This window comes from Coptis chinensis, chromosome 4 (genome assembly GCF_015680905.1).
Source record: "Coptis chinensis isolate HL-2020 chromosome 4, ASM1568090v1, whole genome shotgun sequence".
Taxonomy (NCBI): domain Eukaryota; kingdom Viridiplantae; phylum Streptophyta; class Magnoliopsida; order Ranunculales; family Ranunculaceae; genus Coptis; species Coptis chinensis.
In genome coordinates this window covers 40,210,957-40,228,092 of record NC_141459.1, presented here as the reverse complement: position 1 = coordinate 40,228,092, position 17,136 = coordinate 40,210,957, and the positions used below count along the sequence as shown (strand labels likewise).

The following is a 17,136-nucleotide window of genomic DNA, read 5'->3' as shown; positions in this document are numbered from 1 at the left end:
GCAGATTCTAAGAACTATCAGATGCACTCCAGTATAAGCAAAACCATAGTTTATGTAAAACAGACAGAAGTAAAAGGACGGAGTTAAAAAGTTGAAGTTTCTTGTGTAGTTCGACTAATTTTATAGAAGAAGGTAAGGAGATAAACGCTCTAGATCCACTTATCACGTAGTGTAAAAGAGGAGATCGTGTGTGGAGTCGTGGAGAAGAAAACATGGTTTGACTATTTCTAATGTAAAGTAAGAAAAAAGCCCAAAACCTGTTTTCCAAAAACAAGTTCATACATATTAAAAAACTAAGTAAGGTTTTTATAACAAAAGGGACACATGTGGAATAACCACCAACCCTTTTACCAAATGGGTGCTAGTCCCATTTTATGGGGTATAAATACCGCGACACCATACAAAAACACACGAAAACATTTATATTAGTTAAAGTCACTCTTCAAACATAACTGTCGACTTTAACATTAGCAATTTTTTTTGTTACTTCGTTCGAAATCACGTGCTATTGAGTTGTTGTAAATGAATATGGGCTTCGTAAACGGGTAAAATAACCCAATTAACACACATTTTTATTTCAATCAATCACCCTACAAAAACCAGTAAAAACATTTTTTATTTTTTTGCCAAAGGGTAATTGTATTAAGCAAAAAGAAAAAATTACAGTTCACACATGGGAGAGTCTTGTGTAGGCACTCCAACAGTTCGTAAAATGATACAATGTAAAATACAGTTACAACGTAAACCTGTACGAACTCGAGGATTACATTCGTTTTGGGCTCGGGAATCCGATATTTCAATATTGCCTGACAAAATTCCGATTTCAGACAGACCACGACAATTTCGTTCGAAATCAAAAGAAAATAGGGCCTTCGCTTGTTGGATTCTGAAAATAGGGTTTTGCTGCTAACTGAAATAGCATGTGTTGTTGGATTGTTGGGTCGCCAACGTAATAATAAGCTGGTAACAATTTTTCCTTCACTTTTCCATTCCAAGACTAGCTCTACTAGACTACTACTTCCTCTTTCTCCTATTTTTGTACGGGACAGATGTAAATCAGGGACACTTGGACTCGATGAGGCTTTGGGTCTGTTCGATAACTTGTTTCAGATGAAACACTCGCCTTCCATTTTCCCTTTTAACCAATTACTAGGAGCACTTGTCAAGATGAAACACTTTTCTGTAGCTTTATCTATCTCCAAAAGGATGGATGCCGCTGGATTCAACCTGATATTTTTACACTTTCTACACTAATCAATTGTTACGCCAATATGGGTCGGGTTGATTTCGGTTTTGCTATTCTCGCTAGTATTCTGAAAAGCGGATTTGCACCTAATGCTGTTACTTTGAACACCCTACTTAAGGGGTTGTGCGTAGGCGGTAAAGTTGCCCACGCCTTGGATCTTTTTACCCGAATGCTGGAAAATGGGTATTCATGTGATGAAGTCAGTTATGGGACAGTAATGAATGGGATTTGCAAGTTTGTGAATTCTACTGCTGCTCTTCGATTCATGAGGGCAATGGAAAAGAGAGACTTTACTCCTGATGTTCATATATACACTATGATTATCGACACCCTTTGTAAGGAAAATTTGGTGAACGAGGCATTGAATCTATTTCAGGAAATGACCTCCAGAAACCTTACACCTAATGTTATCGCCTACACCTCTTTGATTTGCGGGCTATGTGGATCTGGTCGATGGAAAGAGTCCATGCATTTATTGGACAAAATGTTGGCGCAGAATGTCACACCGGATGTCATAACCTTTAACATTTTGGTGGATGCACTTTGTAAAGAAGGCAGGACAAACGACACTTATGATTTGTTACAACTGATGTCTCAGAGAGGTTTAAAACCTAATGTTTTCACATTTACCTCTTTAATCAGGCACCTATGCGTTTCAAATCAGTGGGAAGATGCCAAGAGGGTATTCAGCCAAATGTTATCTGAGACTGTCTCACCGGGTGTTGTAACTTTTAGCATCTTGGTGGATTCTCTTTGCAAACAAGGTAGGACAAAGGAGGCTTTTGAGGTATTACAAGTAATGTATCAAAGAGGATTAAAACCTACCGTTGTCACGTACAGTTCTTTAATTGATGGTTTATACACTTCAGGGAAAGGGAAGGATGCAATAAGAATGTTCAATGAAATGACAGGTAGGGGAATCTTACCAGATGGACACACGTATGGTATTATAATAGACCGATGAAGCATTTGAACTATTCCAGCCAATGATTGAAAGAGGTGATGAGGCTGACACAGTTACATACAGTAGTTTGATGGATGGATATTGTTTGCAAGGGCGGATGAAGGAGGCAATAAGTGTTTTCGATTTGATGGTCGCTAGAGGTTATGGTCCTAATGTAGTCAGCTATAGCATTTTGATCAATGGCTATTGCAAGGCTAAGAGGATGGACAAGGCAGTTCAGGTTTTCAAGGAGATGCAACTTAAGGGATTCAAACCCAACACTATAACCTATAGCACCCTGATAGATGGATTTTGCAAGAGTGGAGAAGTTTTGGGTGCAAAAGAGCTTCTGAAAGACATGAAAGCTTGTGGGGAAAAACTAGACCAGTTCACATATAGTTCATTAATGCATGGCCTCTTCAGAAATGGTTGTTCTGCTGAAGCAATGGAACTGTTCCGTGTGATGGAAAATAATGGAATGAAGCTAATGTTCTGATTTACAACATCATCATTGATGGCATGTGCAAAGATGGTAAAATAAGTGAGGCCAAGGAACTCTTTTGTACCCTCTCAGCCAGGGATTTGCAACTTGTTAACACTAGGACATATAACGTAATGATTAGTGGATGTTTTAGAGAAGGAAATTCAAAAGAAGCTCAAGATTTGTTTTATGAGATGCAAGAGAAGGGTTTTGCTGCAGATGATTTCACGTTCAATATCATGGTCCAAGGATACCTAGACCAAAAAAATGATACCCACAAGGCAATGCAATTTCTCAATATCCTGCTTGACAAGGGTTTCTCACCAGATGCAAAAACTAGTTCTCTTCTAGTAGACTTGTTTGTGGAAGGTGGACCAAATTCTAAGGAAATGGAGATGCTTCTCAAGCGCCTGCCAAAAGGTTGTGCTAAAGGTGACGTGCTCGATTTTACTATATGGCTAACTAGTTATTTCTTGAGATAGTGTGGTTAAGGTTAACTGGTATTATCTCTTCTTTACTGTGATTTTTCATCTTATCATATCTGCTAAAAGTTCTTTGATTTTGTTGATGAACTAAGTGAGTTGCTTGACTACCATTATAAACGGAGGACTGTCCTCTCGGATTTCCTAGTGTGATTTGTTGGACTTTTCAGAACTATTATATACCTCATATTGTGTATTCGTTTGGTACATTATTCTTATGTTTTCTAGTACTTGCTAGTCTTGTTTATAGTGTGATAGTTAAGGGGGGTGGTTATATAAACTCCACCTTATCGAGACTTGAAAATAACTCCCACCTCTAAAAGTGGAGTTACAAGATGAATTGAGGGCCGATTTTTGGTGGAGATAGGCATCCCATAACGGAGAATTCCCCCACCAAAAATCAGCTTATACAATATATTTAAACTCGTCAAACGTTTTTTCGGAATTAGGTCCATTAGATACCACAATGTTCTAAACAATTTTTGAAGGGGTTAGACATCTTCAAAACAGCTGTTATTTGTGAGGTTGATCTCTATTGTGTGGAGAACATTTCCACCAAAAATCAGCTTCTAATTCATAGTTTTGAGTGGTGGAGTTTTTTTGGAATCACTTAAGTGGAGTTCATATAACCGCCCCATTAGTTAAAGTAGCATTTGGTTACTAAATATGTATGAAAATTCATTTGGTATGGTAGAGCCTATCATGAGAAACAATGCTGGGTTCCTTGTCCCTTTTGTGGTGCTTCTTACGACAGGGAGGTGTCCCCATGTCTACTCATTTTGTTAAGTGCGAAATTACATACATTCTTATTGTATCAGTTCTTTCCTATTGACACACGACTATGTGAGCTTACTGCTTAATTACTTGACGGGGAGGTGTCCTGTGTCCCCATGTCTAAGCATTTTGTTCAGTGCAAAATCACATATGTTCTCATTTTAATTGTTTTTCCCTATTGACATGCGACTATGTGAGCTTTGGTACTTACAGAAAATGCTTACATGCAATTTCAGGTGCCCAAGAGGAAGTTGTTGACTCGTGACATTTACTGCAGCTAAGTTTCATGGCCAAAAAGCCTTCAGCAACTTTAACATAAGAGGATCTGATAAAGCAATTTTATTGGGATCGTTATTTCTAACTTCTGTTCAGCAGAGTTCATTAAACATAGCAGATATTGCATCTGGCATTGTTGACAGTCTTTGAATTGTGTCCCCATTGTCACCAAATACGGCGTTTTTTTAAAAAAAACGCGTTTAAAACCCGAGATATTGCCTGGTTCCAGTTTAAAACCCGGGTTTTAAAAAAAAATGCGTTTTAAACGTTTTAAACCCGTTTTAAACTTAAAAAACGTTTAAAACCCGAGATTTTGAAAATCTCCCGTTTAAAACCTTTTTTTTTTTTTTTTTTTTAAACGCTAGAAAAGAAAAGGGTTTTGGAGTTTACCTTTTTGAAGAGTGGGCGTTAGATTGACTTATTGAGACCGTTGAAAATCTCGGGTTTTAAACTTTTTTTTTTTTTTTTAAACGCTAGAAAAGAAAAGGGTTTTGGAGTTTACCTTTTTGAAAAGTGGGCGTTAGATTGACTTATTGAGACCGTTCTATTTTTCTTTGAACTATTAATAATTAATTGAAAATTTTAAAGTTATTAACTTATTTGTAGTACTTAATTATGCCATTATGGTTAGTAATTAATAGTATCTTATTTTGAGTAGTGTTTTGACACTGAATCTAAAACTTATAGTATTTGGATGAGTAATGATAATCTGATACTTTCATGTATTTGAATTTTCTTTCATTTGTATTATTATTATTTTTATTTTATGTGTCTATTTTTTTTTTTCTATTTTTATAGAAAATCAAACTCCTTATTTATTATATTATTTATCATCGGTTTTTACCGTTTCTTTTACGTATTATACGTTTTAAACCCGTTTTACCGTTTTAAACCCGTTTTTTTACGCTTTTTTTTTTTCCGTTTTTTTCCCGAGACGTTCCGTTTAAAACACGAACTAAGTGTACACCGTTTTAAACCCGTACTGTATTTGGTGACAATGGGTGTCCCTGCAACAAGGCAGTAAGATGGAAAGATAAAAATACACCCACAAGTAAAACTCTTGTGGAGAGTGAGTTCGAACATCTTTCAATGGTCCTTTCCGAATTGGATAGTGTCTGACTTTGAACATCTGTGAAAACTTAAGTGTTGTCATAAACTTATAATCTGGATGCAAGTAAAATTGTTGGGTTCCCGGGGATGCAGCAGTCTTGCATAGCTTCAAAAGAACTCCTTTTTCCTTCAGAGTGTAACAGATCTTTCTTTCTATTTGTTCTCTACAGTATTGTATGTTATGTGGTCCAGTGTGCTCATGAATCATGATAATCTCTTTTTCATGTGCTCATGATAGTCAATTACTAGTTGTCCGGCAGTCCCATTGATTCGGCCGATTTTTAAGAGGCCGCATAAATCAATCTATTACTACCATTTCTGAACCTTTGAAACTGAGACTCTTGTTTGGATACGTTTAATGTCGGACTCTTTGGATACTTTAGGTTGGCCAGTTTTGGACATATCAGCTTAATTATGATTTTCTTGAAACTGAACATTATTGTTCGGTACCATGGAGAGAATGCACATCTATCTACATGTACTATTATGTTCCTGTGTGGGACTTTCGAACTATAACTGTTGCTGGATGTGTGGGATTTTTCTAATTCACCAATTCCATTACATGACATCCCAAGCAGACTATATCTACGCTGAGATTCAGCAGACTAGCCGTACGGAGTAATAACACACTACTGCACTGCCACAGAGACTCTCCTTCTGACTTGGACTTATCATGAGAAAGTCCAAACAAATGAATCGTACTAGCCATACGGAGTAATGAAACACTACTGCACTACCACAGAGACTCTCCTTCTGACTTGGACTTATCATGAGAAAGTCCAAACAAATGAATCGTACCCACATTAATATTCATTCTCCCAGTACGTTCACAGAGACCCATATCAGCATATATTTTAAAAAAACCCGTCCACATCAGCACAATTTTTAAACAGAAAATTAGTCTAGAGAAGTTAGTTATAAATATTTAGTAGTCCTAAGACTCCTCTTAAATTTGTTTAGAATTTAATACCCCAATTTGACCAGAATATGGAACTAACCACCTGTTATCCAACTTTACCAGGAATAGACGAAAATATCTTCACTTGGAAACAAACATAACCGACTATCTACCCAGTAACATAGTGGGATACAAAACAAAAAATTGAATTTCACACAAAAAATTCACTTATAACTACCTCCCTTCACATTTAAAAATGCATATAATGAAAAGAGGACATCTAGGGTGCATCAGAGTGTATGAATGCGCAGGAATGAGAGCCCTTGGACAATACTTCTTTCTTTGTAATACACCAAGATCTTGTGCCTATATGAGTGGCCCAGATGCTATACGCTGAGTACACCCTGCGCACACTAGCTTTTCGGTAATGAAAAAACTAAAAATATTATGCCTCCAATATTTTGTTGAGGCATTTGACACTAGTCGTTAAGTCTAAACTCCAGACCACTAGACACTAAACCCAAAATCATTATAAACTAGACCCTAAGCCTAAACCCTAAACCTTAAGACACTAAACCCTAACCCTATAAACTAGACCCTAAGCCTAAAGCCTAAACCTTAAGACACTAAACCCTAATCCCTATATCCTAAATTTATAAACATTAAACCCTAAACAAACCCGTTTCATTTAATAGTAGTTAATCAAACCCACAAAATAAATAATCAAATGCATTTTGTATCTGCATTTTAAAATGCGTGGTGTGTATGCATTTTAAAATGTATAAGTTTATAACGTGGTGCATCTGCATTTTAAAATATATAAGTTTATAACGTGGTGCATCTACATTTTAAAATATATAAGTTAATAACATGGTGCATCTGCATTTTAAAATGTATAAGTTTATAACGTCCATATTCGGATGAAAACAGGTAGTGTCAAATTTAACTTTTGGAGCAATACACGGTACTTTTTGCTAAATTTTATTCAAACCCAAAATCTACTCTTTTTGTTCTAGTAGTTATCTTATCTAAAAGTAGTTATCTTATCAACAAGTAGTTATCTTGGAAGGGTGAAAAAGAGAATAATTTATATTAAAAAATAACAGGTGGCACCTGGTCTCGAGTCAAAAGCTTAGATTCTAAAGATTTTCTATAAAAAAACACTTACGGCGGATAAAAACAATGGAGGGGTATTAAAACCCAAAAAAATTATGGATAATTTGAGTTGTTTTTTTTTAAAAATGGGACTCTCTAGCCCAATTTCTTGAATTTTTAAATGGGTAAACAAAGTTAATTAAAAGTCAGGACAATTTGTTAATTATTTGTGAGTCAGTCCCTACTACAAATTACATCAGATGTTGGATTTGTTTGAGATACATATAATAAGAACAACAGAATTACAAGCCCAATATTTAAACCAATTCGCGATAACTACGAAACACAAATTTTGAATCTAAAAAAAAAAAAAAAAAAAAAAAAACATTCAATTTCAACTAGGAATCCTAAAAACACAAAAATCCGACTAATATTAACGAAAAACACCATTTGACTTCCAAAAAACCTAAAAATCCAAAAAGTCTTCCACAAGTTCTATATATTGAAACTCTTCATAATTAAACTCTTGCAAAACCTTAAACAAGTCTTCATCAACTATCTTCTCTCTATCTCAATCAACACCCAATCTTATTTTTCACTATTCTTTCAAGAAATTGAGATCTACAAGAAATCTAAATGGTTGTGGCGGTGATGATTGATTTGGATCCAGCTTGGTCGTGATCAGGTGATGCGTGGAATTAAAATACCAACGGTCTCCTGCTACTCAATCCGAAATGGACTGGAGATACATGTTATGTTATAATACCTCTAAACAATTTCCCCGATTCATGGTAATCATTGAAAGCTTTCGGGAGATTCTTGGGATGTATTAAACCGGGGACGGTTGTACCATGTAGGGTGACTTACGCTTAAGGATTTCCATGTCGTAATACTGACCGAACCATGACTGTTCATTCTTTATTCTTTTTATGGGTGTATGTGAGTTGTAATTCTAATATTTTTTGGAATGGAGCAAGGTGCTAATGCCTTTACGGAGTTCGGATGACAACGTTATTTTGGCACTTGCTTTGGAGGATGAATAAAGGTGTTCACAGCAGCGACTTGCAAGCACAATGTGAAAATGCACGCTCTCGCTTGTCCTTTGAAATTGATTTTTATATGGTTCATCCCGCACCAATTTGCTTATTGAGCAATGTGTGGCTGTGGAGTTCGGTCTCTTCTATATTTAGTACAAGCTAAAGCTTTGATTTTAGTGTTGGTCGGATATGGGTTTCACATCTCTAAACTTAAATGTTCAATCTGAAATTTGGCAATTTTTTTTTATTTAATTCTGCTTTTATGTATTGAAGGAGAGAAGTAATTCTGTTGGACGAGAAATGACTTGGGGCAGACTGCAAACTTTCAACACGACCATCAATATTGTGCAAGGAGTACGTCTATGGTTTTTGCCTGGAGTTCTAGAGATTCCTATTATGTTAACACCAGAGCCAGGTGAAAGTCGTTTTGGAATGGATATCAAACGAACCGAAGAGGTGATTTCCCTCATAGGGAACATACAATATGTTTATAACTACATATAAATAGCTTTATGGACCTGACTGAATTTTATTTATGTAGTAGGGTTTCATCTGCGTTTCTGCTTGTGGCAAAAAGGGTCCGCGGTGATTGTCTTTGGATTGAGGAGCGATTACAAGAGCAAGCAAGTGAGACAAGACACTTCGTCATGATATCCAGACTAGAGCACCATCATCTTTTATATGCTGAGGTTCCGATTTCGTTGTTACATAAAATTCATCTCTTTATATGCTGCTTATATTTGTATGAAGCATATTCATTGCATCCCTTCATTTCTTTGTGTTATCAAAATGTGGCATAAATTGTATGTCAACAATGAGGATATTTCTTTGTGTTATCAAAATGTGGCATAAATTGTATGTCAACAACGAGGATAGTTCTTTTGAGTTTCATATATCAACTTCTCCGTAACAACATACGTGTACAATCATAAGTCACCAATTACCTATCCAAGTACCATCCCCTTCATTTGGATGTTGCCTTATTTTGGTATTTACCTAATCCACTTTTTCTTTCCATATCATGTCCTTGCTGATCTCTTCTTTCTCCAGGAATAACTCCTTTCAATCTTATCATTCACACATCCCTTAGCTCTTTGGTGCAAGTTTTTACGATTTCTTCTTTATTTAATTTTTTACTTACATTATTTCCTGCTATGGTGATGTTCTATGAAGTATCAATTGCTAAGTATCACATGTGTATACTTAGGTGGTTGTTTATATGTGATAAATGTCGAGGGCATATTTTCATATGTACTTCACCAATACAGTAAAATGCAATGCAAGTAATAGATGTTTCCTGGCCTAAAGATTTGGCAACGATTTTGCAAGCCTAATGAAACATTTTTATGAAGAACCTATGGATTTTGTGTGATAGTGAAATGCTCCGTTAGTAAGTTTGGAGAAGTATTTAAGTCGTTCATGCATTTGCACTGAAGTTCAAGTAATTTGTTTGACATCAATTGATTGGCTGGACCAGGGATGCCTAGACGACATACCAATAACTTAAAGCTCAAGTCAAATTTGAATTTTTTTTATACTTTAATTATTTTCTTTTTAATTCCTCCTAAATTTTTTGTAGTCCCAAGAAAATGGATCAGCGTGTCTGTTTTTTATAGAAAAAAATTTGGGAATAGATATTGCAACATTTTAAACTAATCAGACTGTATTTGTGTATTCTCCTTTTACTGTTTCCAATTTTACTTTTTATTTATTTATTTATTATTATTATTATTATTATTATTATTATTATTATAACGGTTTAATTATTTTATTTTTTCTGACATGACCACTCCAGAAGCAAAGGTAGCACTCATCAGCTCATTAAGAATCCTTCAAATTGCACCTGTTACTTGAAGCAATGTAAACACCAATACATGCATTTCTTTTTAGGAGTCATTGAAATTTTAGGATGAGCTTTTGAAGAAGCTTTTGACGAATAAGGATGTTGTGGACGAACTAGGTCTACCATACAAATTTTATATCGGGCCAAGGGTGAATATGTTGCCATACATGGTCCTATGAAATGGAAGATATGTATTGATTATAGACGTTTAAATGGCATGACACGAAAGGATCATTTTCCATTACCCTTTGTAGATCAGACGCTAGAACGTCTAGCTGGTCATGCTTTTTACTGTTTTTTGGATGGCTACTCTGGTTATTTCCAAATTATTATTGATATTGATGACCAAAAAGACAATCTTTACATGTCCTTTTGGAACATACGCCTATAAATGAATGCCTTTTGGCCTTTGTAATGCTCCTAGTACCTTTCAGCGGTGTATGCTTCATATATTTAGTGACATGGTAGAGCGTTTCATGAAAGTATTCATGGATGATTTTTCTATCTATGGAGACTCTTTCACTGACTGCCTGTCTAACTTATCTAAGATTTTGACACGATGTAAAGAGAAGAGTCTAGTTTCAAATTGGGAAAAATGTCATTTCATGGTAAAAAAAAGGGCATAGTACTAGGTCACATTGTATTTAGTGATGGCATAGAAGTTGATAAGGCCAAACTAGATAAGATAACGACTCTACCTATACCACGGAATGTCCGTGATATTAGAGCCTTTCTAGGCCATGCAGGTTTTTATAAGCGTTTTATCAAAGATTTTTCGAAAATAGCTAGGCCGCTAACTAATCTGCTTTTAAAGGATGCCATCTTTGATTTTAATTTTAACTGTAAACAGTCTTTTGAAACTTTAAAAGCCACCTTAACTTCTGCACCCATTATACAGCCTCTCGATTGGTCTAAACCTTTCGAACTTATGTGTGATGGTAGTGATTATGCAGTTGGTGCTGTCTTGGGACAGAAACTAGATAATAAATCCACTGTTATTTATTATGCTAGTAAAACTCTAAATGATGCTCAAAGAAATTATACAACTACTGAAAAATAATTCTTAGCTATCGTTTATACTTTAGATAAGTTTCGTCCTTATTTGGTTGGTTCTAAGACCCTAGTTTACACCGACCATGCAGCCCTTAGGTACCTTCTCGCAAAGAAGGATGCTAAGCATAGATTAATCCGATGGATTCTACTCCTGCAAGAGTTCACATTAGAAATAAAGGACAAAAGAGGGGTCGAAAACGTAGTTGCCGACCACTTATCTAGACTGACAAACGACGATGATAGTGATTCGGAGTCTATACCCGACTCTTTTCCTTATGATTATTTGTATGCTATTTTTTCTACACCATGGTATGCTGACATCGTGAATTATTTAGCGGCTAATGCTATTCCTTATGATTGGTCAAGAAATGAACGTAAGAAGTTCTTGGCCAGAGTTAAGCTATACTACTGGATGAGCCCTACCTTTTTAAGTATTCTACGGATCAAATTATTCGTCGTTGTATTCCCTAATGGGAATATAATGAGCTTCTCTCATTCTGCCATGAAAAGGAGTGTGGTGGCCATTTCAGTGGTACGAAAACAGCTGCTAAAATTCTACAATGTGGGTTTTATTGGCCTACTCTCTTTAAAGATGCCCAAGTGCATTGCAAGGCGTGCATTCGTTGCCAACAACTTGGGCGAATCACAAAACATAATATGGTGCCATTGAATCCAATCATGGTGGTAGAAATTTTTGACGTATGGGGCATTGATTTCATGGGTCCCTTTCCAGTTTCCCACGGCTTCATCTATATTCTAGTTGTCGTGGACTACGTGTCTAAATGGATAGAGGCCATGGCTTGCCGTAGCAATGACCATAAGACAGTTGTGTTTTTCGTAAAAGAGTATATTTTCTATCGATTTGGCATTCCCAAGGCCATCATTAGTGATGGTAGAACACATTTTTGCAACAGAGTTGTTGTATCTCTTGTGAAGAAATATGGAGTTACACATAAGGTAGCAACTCCGTATCATCCACAAACTAGCGGACAAGTAGAAGTTTCTAATAGGGAAATCAAAAAGATCTTAGAAACAACTGTAAACCCTGATAGGAAAGACTAGTCAAAACGTCTATCTGATGCCTTATAGGCATATAGGACTGCTTTCAAAACTCTTATAGGTATGTCTCCCTTTAGATTTGTATTTGGGAAACCTTGTCATTTGCCTGTTCAATTGGAGCACCGTGCTATGTGGGCTATAAAAAGCCTTAACTTCAATTTTGATGAGGCGGGTGTCAAGCGCAAGTTGCAATTGAATGAGCTTGAAGAAATCTGTAGCGATTCTTATGACCTCGCAATGGATTATAAAGCTAACATGAAACGTGTTCATGACAAGCAAATTTTGCGCTAAGAATTTGTGGTAGGTCAAAAGGTCTTACTTTACAATTCCCATCTACATATTTTTTCAGGGAAATTAAAAACCCGTTGGACTGGTCCTTTTTTGGTTACTGAAGTCACCCCTTACGGGGCAATCACCTTGGTAAATCCCAATGACAACAGTACCTTTCAAGTAAATGGCCAACGGTTGAAATATTTTCACGAGCTATTGTCCCCTGATGTAGAGGAAGTCCTTTTACAGGATCCTGTCAATGAGGACTGACCTTTTTCATTGGTGTACTTCCTTTCATTTCCATATATTGGTAAGTGCACCACTCAGGTAACCGGGCCCTCCCTATGGAGTGTGTGGCTGTAAGTACCGGATCCTAAGTCCACATTTAGCATAATTCATGTTTTCCACTCTTGCATGTTTTCTCGAGTTTTGAGTCATGTCCCTCTATGGTGTGAATTATGCATTTAATGCTTTCTTGTTTTCTTATATTAAATTGTATTCATAAAAAATAAAAAAAATTTGTTAAAATCACAAACATAGTAAGTTAAGAAGTCTCGGGAATCTGACTTTAAAAGACCCACTTTTTAAAACAAATTTTCTCAACTGTGTGTCTAAATTTTGTTTGGGGGTGGGGTGTTCGTTCCATCCTGGATTATTCAACTCTCTAGTTGTATTGGTTAGACTGTTTAATTGTATTACGATTCGGGTTGACATTATCTATGAAATTAGATTTCATTCGTTCGCATAACTTACGTCATGCATACACTTCGAGGCATTTTCCAACTTCTTAAATGTCACCAACAGTTGGACTAGAGCGTTTTATAGATCATTGGATTGGAAATTCTCTCCTGATCATTTCTATACCTCATTCGCAAAAATCGGCCCGGTAACAAAGCGACAATTTAAGTTTGAAGTTGCGCGAAATATCGAAAAATCAAAATCTGAAAATCAAGTGGGCTTGGGCCCAACTTCGCAAGCACGTGCAGCGCACGTGCGTCTCTTTCCTTCACACCAACAGTAGCGATTCCATTCTCCAAACCGCCATTACCAAACATCAAAGCTTCAAAAACCTAACCTAAAAAAAATAAATAAATAAGAAATCTAAATACACCCACGCCCAAAGTTAAAACCCACCCCAAATCTCCTCCTAGCTACAACCACCACCACCTCCACCAACTTAAACAACCAAACACCACCAAAAATTCAAAAATTTCTACTACCACCACCACCACCGTGCCTCCTGCCATTATTTTTAGTTAGGGTGTTTCAAAACAAGTCCCCTACCTTATTCAAACCCACACATCTTATAAAAACTCCAATGGCTCAAAGACGTCGGATATTGTCGAAGCACGCTTTTACTGCTGACCACTTCGTGCCGTTTTACGGTGACAAGATGATTAGGAGAGACTGGAGTGGTTTGTGGTACTCGACAGACGATTTTTACCACGAAGATTTGGTCCGAGAGTTTTATAAGACGAGGGAGTTGAATGGGGATCGAATTTTTGTTAAGGTGGCTGGGAGGAGGAGAGAGGTTACTACTGGGTTGTTGGCTGAGATTTTAGGCATTCCACCTAGACACCATCTCGATGCCACATTACAGGATTCCCAGTTTACTGCTGTAGAACCTTTGATGAACGCGACTGTTGCGGAAGGGAACTACAATGCGAGCTCGCATTGTGTTCGCCAGTCGTCTCTCCGAACCAACCAGCTGCCTGTAGCTCAGTGGATTGGTAGGAATGTCATAGGGAAGGAGAAAGTCAGTGATATCAGTTTGACCTACCTTCATGTTCTATGGATACTCCAGGAGCAGAAGTATGAGTTCTGTATTTTGGAGTTTTTGTGTAACATGATTATGGGAGTTGGAAAGAGTATTACACCTCTCCCTGTTTTAATAACGAAGATCATGATAACCTTGAGAGCAACTCCGAGGTCTGATAGGATTTGCCTGAAGGAGCACCGAAATCATCATATTTATACGGAGTGTATCCAGAGAGTTTGGAGGTTGCCTGAAGAGAGGGTAGTCGAGGAGAGTGACTCAGAGGATGAGGATGACACGGCATGTTTTGATGCCGATGCCTTGGAGAGGTGTAGGTCGGATGCAGAACGCATGGTTGTGATTCACCATGGCATGCGTTCTCTCAATACTATTTGTGAAGACCTCCGAACCCGGCAGGCTACCATGCATCATAACTTCGAGACTTGTGCCCGGCGCGAGGATGAGCGGTGGGAACAGACTAGGGCCGAGATGGAAGCTCAGTGCCAGTTCAGAGACGACATGCTTGCACGCTTCCTACCCCAGGGGGGTTCTTCTTCGGAGGAGCAGTCTGTGAGGCACGAGTGTCGTCGCCGCAAGACGGATGGCTCGCCCATCGAAGTTCCAAGGGCCATCCGCTTCTCGCGCATTCCACTACTAGCGGTGAAAGTGGTTTAGGGATCTAATGAGTTGATTTGTTTTATTGTATTTGTTTTATTTAGTACGGATGTAAAAGATTAGTTCAATTATTAAATTTGAATTTGGTTGTCATTATGTTATTTGGAATTCAATTTTAATATAAGTTGGTTAATTTCGAATTATGCGTTGTTCTTATCATTAATCCCACCATCCCGAATTGTTTGGGGGGTGGTATTATTTAGCCTAACATAATTCGTTATATGATCATCTATTTTCAGAAGTTGTTTTGGAGTGAGGGTTGAGAATATTGCCGATATGGGCATCGCTATAAATAGATATTATGTTAGGATGAAATCTAGATAAATTAGGCAGTATCTAACCTAAATTCAACCTAAAAGATATTAGGTTAGTTTTGGAATAGAGAATATGGGTTGTTTCCGTTTTCGGTTTGGAAATTTTATTATTTCCGGCAATTGCCTTAAAACTTTTTGGGTAACTTCCCAATTCGTTTTAGCAACTTAAATCTTATAAAAACTGTATTCATTCTACACTCACAACCCCAACTACATCTCACATTCATCTCTCATGTTTCATTCCCACTTTACCTTATTTTTCATTCGCACTTCGGCCTCACAACTCCTCGAAAGCATTGCTTGATGGAAGCCCTGGCCACCGCCACTTTGTCGGAGGAATTCTACCCTCGAAGCGACCTTCTTCAAAGACAAACCTTGAGCGCACCTGTGCCCTGACCCCTATGGGCACCAAAAATTACAAGTTTTATGAGGGTTGTTCCGGGATAGTTGCAGTTGTTCTAGAGAGTAGTTTTGTTATGACTTCTCCTATAGTAATACCAGAGCAGTCTTTCGAACACTTGTTGGGGAGCAAGTCTTATGGACATTGGTTTCGCCAGAGGATCACGCAGTTCGGATGGAGGCATCTTTTGGTAAGTGAAGATGACTCGTATTCACCTAAGCTTACTAAATTTTTCTACAATAATGTTAAGTTCTATTGTAACCAGGATGGAGAACAAGAATTCTCCGTCACGATTGATGACACACCCCTATAATTCAATAAGTATGTGGTAGCATTAGTTTCGGAAATACCAATACCTGATCCTATTTACACGTGGGGATATATAACCGATAATTAATACCTCTATGACTATACATATTTCCATGAGTATTATGGGGAAGGGGTATTTCGTATAATGGACCAAGGGAGTTACAACATAGCCCTTGGTAGTCTATCCCTAAATGTAGGCACCACCATGTTATTCATCCTCATGAATATTCTAGGGGATTTTCAGTTTACTTCTGCAAATAGTACCGCTGGTGACGTTTTCCTTGCTTTAGCTGAGGGACACCGGTATGACATTCCCCGAGTATTAGTGGCTAGTCTTAAGAGAGCCCAAAGCATGCGCCATAAGTATCTTCTTATGCCTGTTTTGGTTTGCGCGATCATCTTGTGATTGTCTACAAGAATTATGTCTCGATAAGAGCCCAAAACTGTTGTTTTAACCCAGAATGATCATACTATTAGACCAATTATGTGAGTAATAATTAAGAGTTAACACTGATTACGTGTTTTTATGCATTTCGGGCTTCAAAGTCCATTATGTGCAGAAATGTGCCACTTTAGCGAGATAAAGGAGCAAAGGTCGGTTACTAAGGAGTTCCATGATTAAAGGCTAAGATTCAAGAAGACAAAGCCTTTCTAAAGCTCGGTCAAAAGCTGAAAAGTCGACGCGGGTAGAAACAGCACACAAGTGCGTAGAACTTCTGAAGGCCGTATCTTTGGACTCAGACCTTGGAATGGGGCCTACCTTATGTCAAAACGACCGGCTCGGAAAGAGCTTTCCAATGGTCTAAGCCTTGATCCAATCAGAGGAGCAGAAGTGAATGAAAAGTCTGTTGAAGCCAACTGCAGCTGAATAGGCCTTTTTAGACTGAAAGAATTGGGTTTTGGGCCTGATTCTCTGGCCCAAAACATGGCTCCAAGCCCATGCACGATTTTTAGATCTGAAAGTATAAAAACCAAAGCTTAACTCTTTGTTAATGGTAGCTAGTTAGACCTAAAAATAGAGATTAATTCTAGATCTAGTTTTCAGTAGATTAATTAAGTTTAGTTCCATTTTCAATTCTTGTTTTAGATTAAGTCTTTGAATCATTGTTCTTGAT

At 37.4% G+C, this 17,136-nt stretch overlaps 1 pseudogene across 1 annotated transcript; it reads left to right on the top strand.

Moving 5' to 3' along the window:
- The first annotated feature begins 673 nt into the window (after nucleotides 1-673).
- LOC147503494 (uncharacterized) lies at nucleotides 674-5,746 on the top strand (annotated as a pseudogene). The gene is made up of 3 exons (XR_015220946.1): nucleotides 674-748; nucleotides 868-3,102; nucleotides 4,163-5,746. The product of XR_015220946.1 is annotated as an uncharacterized LOC147503494 (transcript).
- The last annotated feature ends 11,390 nt before the right edge of the window (nucleotides 5,747-17,136 follow it).